The sequence below is a fragment of the Bombus vosnesenskii genome, unplaced genomic scaffold (genome assembly GCF_011952255.1).
Source record: "Bombus vosnesenskii isolate JDL3184/JDL3185 unplaced genomic scaffold, Bvos_JDL3184-5_v1.1 scf7180000015890, whole genome shotgun sequence".
NCBI lineage: Eukaryota > Metazoa > Arthropoda > Insecta > Hymenoptera > Apidae > Bombus > Bombus vosnesenskii.
Window position 1 is genome coordinate 1 of NW_022884197.1, and position 7,126 is coordinate 7,126.

The following is a 7,126-nucleotide window of genomic DNA, read 5'->3' on the forward strand; positions in this document are numbered from 1 at the left end:
TTGCTCTTCGTTGCTTCTGGCTCATGTGTTGTCCGTTAATCTGATTGCTGGGATTAGTTTAATTGGCTCCTTTATTTTGTTCGTGGCTTTCCATAGGAAATAGTTGGAATTCTCGTACGCAGAAAGTGAATCTATGAATTTTGAGAATTCGTTATTATTATGATCTTTTATTTTACTTTCTATTTCCTTTGCAAGTTTGTTTAGATGTTTTTTTGCTTTCACGAGCTCTATGTTTTTGTCATTTTGCTTTCGCTTACCTTTTTCCCTCTGATTTTGTCAAGAAAGTCTTGCGGAATTATTTTTGTTTGCCTGTTACTTGGTTCATAAGTAGTAGTTGCCAATGCTACTTCTATAATCTCTGTCAATGTACTGCCTGTTCGCAGTGGTGCATATACTGCTACATCTGGAAGTAATTGCCGTTAGTTAGTATGGTAACGGTGGTTGCTTGAGCGTATTACTGATGGATTTGGCTATGTTGGTGTTAAGGGTGGCGATTGGTTAGTTACTTGTGCATAACTTCGGCTACCAAAGGTGTTGGTGTTTCCATGGTTAGAGTTCTATACATATTGTATTGTTTGCTGTTGGATCTGAATTCGTAATATCTACTCGCTGCATGTTCTGCTTCGAAGCGTGTAGCAGGAGGGTGTGAGGAAAAAGCAACACCATGTTAATGATCATAGAGATCAACTTTTATCTTAGATATATGATTATTATGATTATATTATTCTTATTTTATATCTAACTAATGTCTAATAAATGTTATATAAAATAAATATTTTTTCATTATTAAAATCCTTTGTAAACTCTATAATTATATTATAATTTAGCTTCCTCAATAAAGAATTTAATAACATTGAAAATTTTTAATCATGGGTAATATTTTAAATATGACACTATTTACGTATGTTATAGGTAATGTTAATAGTTACACAATTTTTTAATAAATTAAAAAAAAAACTAAAAACAAACTTACTTTCCAATATATGCGTCAAATATAAAAGCATTAAAGATATGTGTATATATCTAATTTGAACATTGTGGTCTTGTTAAACTTGTTTGTTGGTAATAATAATGCATGTTTAATAATGGTTCATAATTAATATTCATTTAAACAATGCTTTCTGTAATAAATGGAGTACTGTAGATATATCTGCTTGAAATAAATGGTGAGAAATTATAATAAATACATAATATAGTATTAGTTATTAAATAAGCTAACTGCTTTAGTTTATATTCTTTACCTTTAGTGCTTTCACCGAAGAATGGCGCCAAACACAAAATCCTAGCTACTCGATCGCAGTGTTCAATGGTGGCCGATTGGTAAAGTACATCTTGCGACATTAAGAACCTTATCTCCTTTACAGCAGTTAACAGACCTGTGTGTACAACTATGGCCTAGGGAAATTAACAGCGTAAAGTCATTAGTGTCTAATTTTATTAATGAAAACTTAAATACATTTTTTATGCTTATTATATATGTCGGAGATAAGAGGACACCGGTGCCTTCCCTCTGAAACCTCGGGAAAATCCATAAAAACATTGTAATTAAAATCTACAGTTGTAACTAAACGATTTGCCGTCATTCTAACCAATTGTATTTGTTTGAGACTTGTGACAATGAGCTTGGGCTCAAGGCGACAATTAGTCGCCGAACGTGGCCGCGGTCAACGGGACGAACTCTCCATCTAACAAAGGCATTGAGTAACCCTATAGCTCCCCTTAAAAGAAAGATTTGTAGCGGCACGTGGCAGTAAACATTCCAACGGTTTCTGTCCCGTAGCTTGCCACACGCAGATCCTATTCTCCGGGCAGGATGTTTACCAGATGGCGACGCGTCTCCACAGTACGTGAGGAGCCGTCATAAACACTAATATCTAGTTACCTAAAATCCTTCAACAGATACACAGTCTTTGTCCCAGTTACGGGAAGACAGGAGAGACCTATTTTTCCACGAACGACGTCTCCCACTAGCAACCCTCCCTCAAGGGCAGCTAGCATCCTTTTCTAACTACCGATATGGAGATTGGCCAATTAGCAGCAACGTCAATTTCCCTTACTTTCCGAACGTAGGATGTCCCCGACGAATCCGATGATCTCGTGTCCTTAGACACACCCCGTCATAGTTTTCCTCTGGGGTATCACCGGGACGGAAAGTCATTCTCTCTTGCGGTCTCATCGACAAAAAAGGAGATTAACGCCAGCGACTATTAACACAGAATCCGACTTAGATCTTTGCGAGTGCGTACGGCTACCGTCCCGTTGTCCGCGGGTTCGTTATTGAGCCTAGGATCATTGTCATTAGTTTCTCGAGTATCTAATTACCACGGTTACTTGTCCGGTTCTATGGTAATCGTATTTGCACTAGCCAATGTCTTCTCTATTGCATAATGACGACGTGTGATCCAAACGAAGATTTGCTTTACGCCTCTAACCCTAATTCTAATGTGAACCCGACATATATTCGCAATTACTCTTTTCGTTTGGGATTGTTTGGAAGATAATACATTTTCTTACCACTCTTTGACTTGTTTCTGCATCCCTTGGCTGAGTAATCAGGCATTTGAACTAACGTTCCAAACTTAAATGTTAATTCTGTATGTTTTCTATGATGACTGCAAAAATTTGTAATGAACACGAAGTATAAATCACCTTAAAGTAAAAACGGATAACACCATATAGATTTAATTACTAAGATGTGTGTAGCTCAAAATTTAATGTTAATTTAAAATTGTAATATAATTTATCGTTAAACTTTGCAAAAAAGTTGTATTTTCTTTTGAGGTTATCTTTAGCAATCTTATGAACAGGTTATTCAAGTATTATTTATATCTATTAATAAGAGCGACTTTTAATAATATCTTACTTTTTCTTATTATTCTTTATTTTCGTCGTTATATACACTCCAATACACAGTAAATATTATTACACTTTGTTTACAGACAACTTTGTAAACCTATACTTTATACATTTATATTTATACCAATCTATACATAACTGCTGCAGGAAGCGCTTTTATAAATGGCGGAACCAATCAGCGTTGAACGAATAGATTTGCCACACTGTCCCTGGACCAACTACACATCGCAGGGCTTAACTCTTCAGTCAGGTCTGTAACTGATTCCGAATTTGAAAAATCACCGTACGTGTAATCGATCCAATGATCGAATTAAACTGTCAAAATTTCCAATTAGTTGTGGAATAACAATAATTTTTTGGCCGTTATCTTTTCTGATTGAAGAAAACAGTTACAAAACGAAGTGTATTCATTGAAACTTTCATTGCATGCAATTTTGCATAAATAGAAAAGTTTTATTTTTTTAGGAGTAGAGTTTTAATTAAACAAAAATATTTATTTTGCTTTGATAAAATTAAAATTGAGTGTTATTAATGTCTTAAGACGAATATTAATGAAAGTAATCTGGGAAATACAATATATTACTGTAATAGCGTGGAAATAAGGATAGCATTTTTTTCCGATTACTTACAATTTATTAATATTAAATTGAATATACAAATATAAATTGGACAGAAAACGATGTTTATTTAACGGAAACTAAATGCAATACTCGTATCTATATCAAATAACTTTACAGTTATTTGACCACCCTCGTCACAACGAATCTAACACACACACACACTCTCTCTCTCTAACAGCTCTATCAATTCTCACGACTCTACTCTTCGACGACTCAATTAGCTCTGATTCTCGCAACACGCACACTTTTCGACTAGCACACTCTGATCTTTCGGTCGTCCCGCCTTGGATATCGAAACCGTCCTTCTTCTAACGTTGTCTATTGTTTCCCTCACACCTATGTAAGAACTACCAACTACGTGCCTTTAGTCACGCAGGCACTCTTAAATGTAAACGAACTACAGAAAGACGACGAACTCGGTTTTATCTATTTTCAACTGATTTCTAATTCGAACTACCTTACGATATTACATTACTCCTAAAACTAAGCTCTGAAATCTGAGCATATATATATGTCGGGTTTACATTAGAATTAGGGTTAAGGGCGTGAAAGAATCTTCGTTTGGGTTACACGTTGTCGTTATGCAATAGAGAAGACATTGACTAGTGCAAATACGATTATTATAGAGCCGGACAAGTAACCGTGGTAGTTAGGCACTCGAGAAACTAATGACAATGATCCTAGGTTCAATAACGAATCCGCGGTCGATGGGATGATAGATGAACGTACTCACAAAATCTAAGTCGGACGCGTAATATTCACTGATCATAAAGAGTTATTCCTTTCATCAATGAGATCGCGAGCGAGAATGCCTTTCCCGTCCCGATGATGCCACAGAGGAAAACTATAACGGGGTGTGTCTAAGGATACGAAATCATCGGATTCGTCGAGAAAAGCCTTCGTTCAGAAAGTAAGGGAAATTGGCGTTGCTGCTAATTGGTCAATCTCCATATCGGTGGTTAGAAAAAGATGCTAGCCGCCCTCGAGGGAAAGCTGCTAGTGGGAGACGCCGCTCGTTGAAAAATATGTCTCCCCTATCTTCCCGTAGTTGGGACAAAGACCGTTTGTCTGTTTGAAGGACTTTAGTTAACTAAACCTTAAGATTTATAACGGGCCCTCGGGCTAGCCGAACAGGTACTGCGGAGACGCATCGACATCTGGCAATCATTTTACTCGAAGAATAGGGTCTGCGTGTGGCGAGCCACAGGACAGAAACCGTTGGAATGTTTACTGTCGCGTGTCGCCACGAATATTTCTTTTAAGGAGAGCTATAGAATTACTTCATACCTTTGTTAGACAAAGCATTCATCCCGTGACCGCGGCTACGTTCGGCGACTGATTGTCGCCTCGAGCCCAAGCTCATTATCACAACTCTCGAACAATTACAATCGGATTGAATAACTACAATTGTTCAATTACAGCTATAGTAGACTCTAGGTTACAATGTTGCGGGATTATCCAAAATTCCAAAGGCTCCGGTGTTCTTTCATCTCCGACATATATAAGTTTAATGAAATTATTTGTTTATATATTAAGATATTTATTGTTATAAAAATAATATATAAAATTAAATATAAGATTTGTTTTAAAGGTGATATAAAAGTATTTAAATAAAAATAATTTAAAATTAAAATTAAATTAATTCTTAGATTTATAAATATAAAGAAGAATACAATTATAAGAGTTTTCATTAATAAATATAATATATTAAAATAAATAAATTTAATATATTAAAATTATTTTACTAGTTATAATAATATTTTTAAATTTTTATTTACAAAATTAATGTTTTTATTAAACTATATAACTAAAAATATTAATTTAACAAAAAATAGTTTAAATTAAAATAATAATTTTGGGAATTATAGATATTTTTATAAAATTTTTTTAAAATTTAATATTAAATTAAGTAATTTAATTTTTTTTAAGTTGATTAATATTAAATTTATTTTAGAATTTGTTATTGTGAATTTCATTTTATTATTTTTAATTATTTTATTAAACAATAATATTTATTTTTTATGTACTCAATGTACTGTACGTATTAATTTCAATTCAGAGTATCCTGCTATTATTATTAATTGGATATAGTGCACTGCTATATAATATTGATAGTTCAAGAAAAGTATTAAAGCAGTGAAAATTATAGAGTTGTAAGAAAGAGAACGACAGAAGCAGGACAGAATCGCAACAGACGGACATTGCAGAAATGTCTTTTGCTCCGCCTCCAAGGGTTTGCACCCCTCCAAATGTTTTCAAAATTTCCTAAGGAATTATACCTGGCTTTATACCCCAGCAAATTTTATGACCGCATGAAAACATACTTCTTAGTTTCCTACTTTCTTTCATACTTCCCCATTCCTATTTTCGTAGTTAATAAGTTAAAACTATTATTCTCAATGTACTGTACGTATTAATTTCAATTCAGTGTATCCTACTATTATTATTAATTGGATATAGAACGCTGCTATATAATATTGATAGTTCAAGAAAAGTATTAAAGCAGTGAAAATTATAGAGTTGTAAGAAAGAGGACGACACAAGCAGGACAGAATCGCAACAGACGGACATTGCAAAAACGTCTTTTGCTCCGCCTCCAAGGGTTTGCACCCCTCTCAATGTTTCCAAAATTTCTTAAGGAATTATACCTGGCTTTATACCCCAGCAAATTTTATGACCGCATGAAAACATACTTCTTAGTTTCCTACTTTCTTTCATACTTCCCCATTCCTATTTTCGTAGTTAATAAGTTGAAACTAATTTGTATTCAATGTATCTCAAATATTATTTATAAAAAATGAGAAAATTAAATATATAAAATATAATAATGTATATAATATATTTAAATTTGTATATGGGTATTCAATTATTTGTTTTCCTAATCAAGTAAGTATAATAAAAATATTAATAAATGATGAATAAAAAATTTTATTTATAAAATAAAATTTATTATTTTTTAAATTATTTAAATTAATTAATGGAATTAAATATAAAATAAAAATTGATATAAAAAGTATGATTACTCCTCCTAGTTTATTTGGAATTGTTCGTAGAATTGAATATGCATATAAAAAATATCATTCAGGTTTAATATGAATTGATGAAATTATTGGATTTGCTATTTTAAAATTATCTGGATCTCCTAAGATGTAAGGTATTTGTAAGTTAATTAATATAAATAAAATAAAATTAAATAAAATATGTAAATATATAATGAAAAAATAAAATGATGCTCCGTTTATATGAATTAATCGAATTAATCATCCTGAGTTTATATCTTTTATAATATTTGAAATTCTATTAAATGCAATATTGATATTTGGACAGTAATTTATTGATAAAAATAATCCTGAGATAATTTGAATTATTAAAAATATTCCAAGTATTGATCCAAAATTTCATAAGCAATTAATATTAATTGTTGTAGGTAAATTAATAAATGATATAGGTGTTACGATCGTTCGCGGAGAGACGCGGTCGCTAGGAGAACGCGTCAGCGAGAGGCGTAAATTCTCGCTACGATCATGTTAATCGACGCCGCGAAATAGTCGTTCACCTGTTTCGTTTAGGATAACAGAGGTGGTTTAATGAATGTAACACTGTATTAACAGGTTAACATAGAACAATATGTCGGGGGGGGGGGGGAAGGA

At 32.8% G+C, this 7,126-nt stretch overlaps 1 long non-coding RNA gene across 2 annotated transcripts; it reads right to left on the minus strand.

The window, feature by feature from the left end:
- Positions 1-318: 318 nt before the first annotated feature.
- LOC117241440 lies at positions 319-2,597 on the minus strand. 2 transcript variants are annotated; one of them, XR_004494993.1, is made up of 3 exons: positions 2,515-2,597; positions 1,242-1,395; positions 319-403 (listed from the first exon to the last, which is right to left on the minus strand). It is a non-coding gene; the product is annotated as an uncharacterized LOC117241440 (long non-coding RNA). The 2 variants fall into 2 exon arrangements; XR_004494994.1 differs by lacking the exon at positions 319-403 and adding an exon at positions 1,043-1,121.
- Between the last annotated feature and the right edge of the window lie 4,529 nt (positions 2,598-7,126).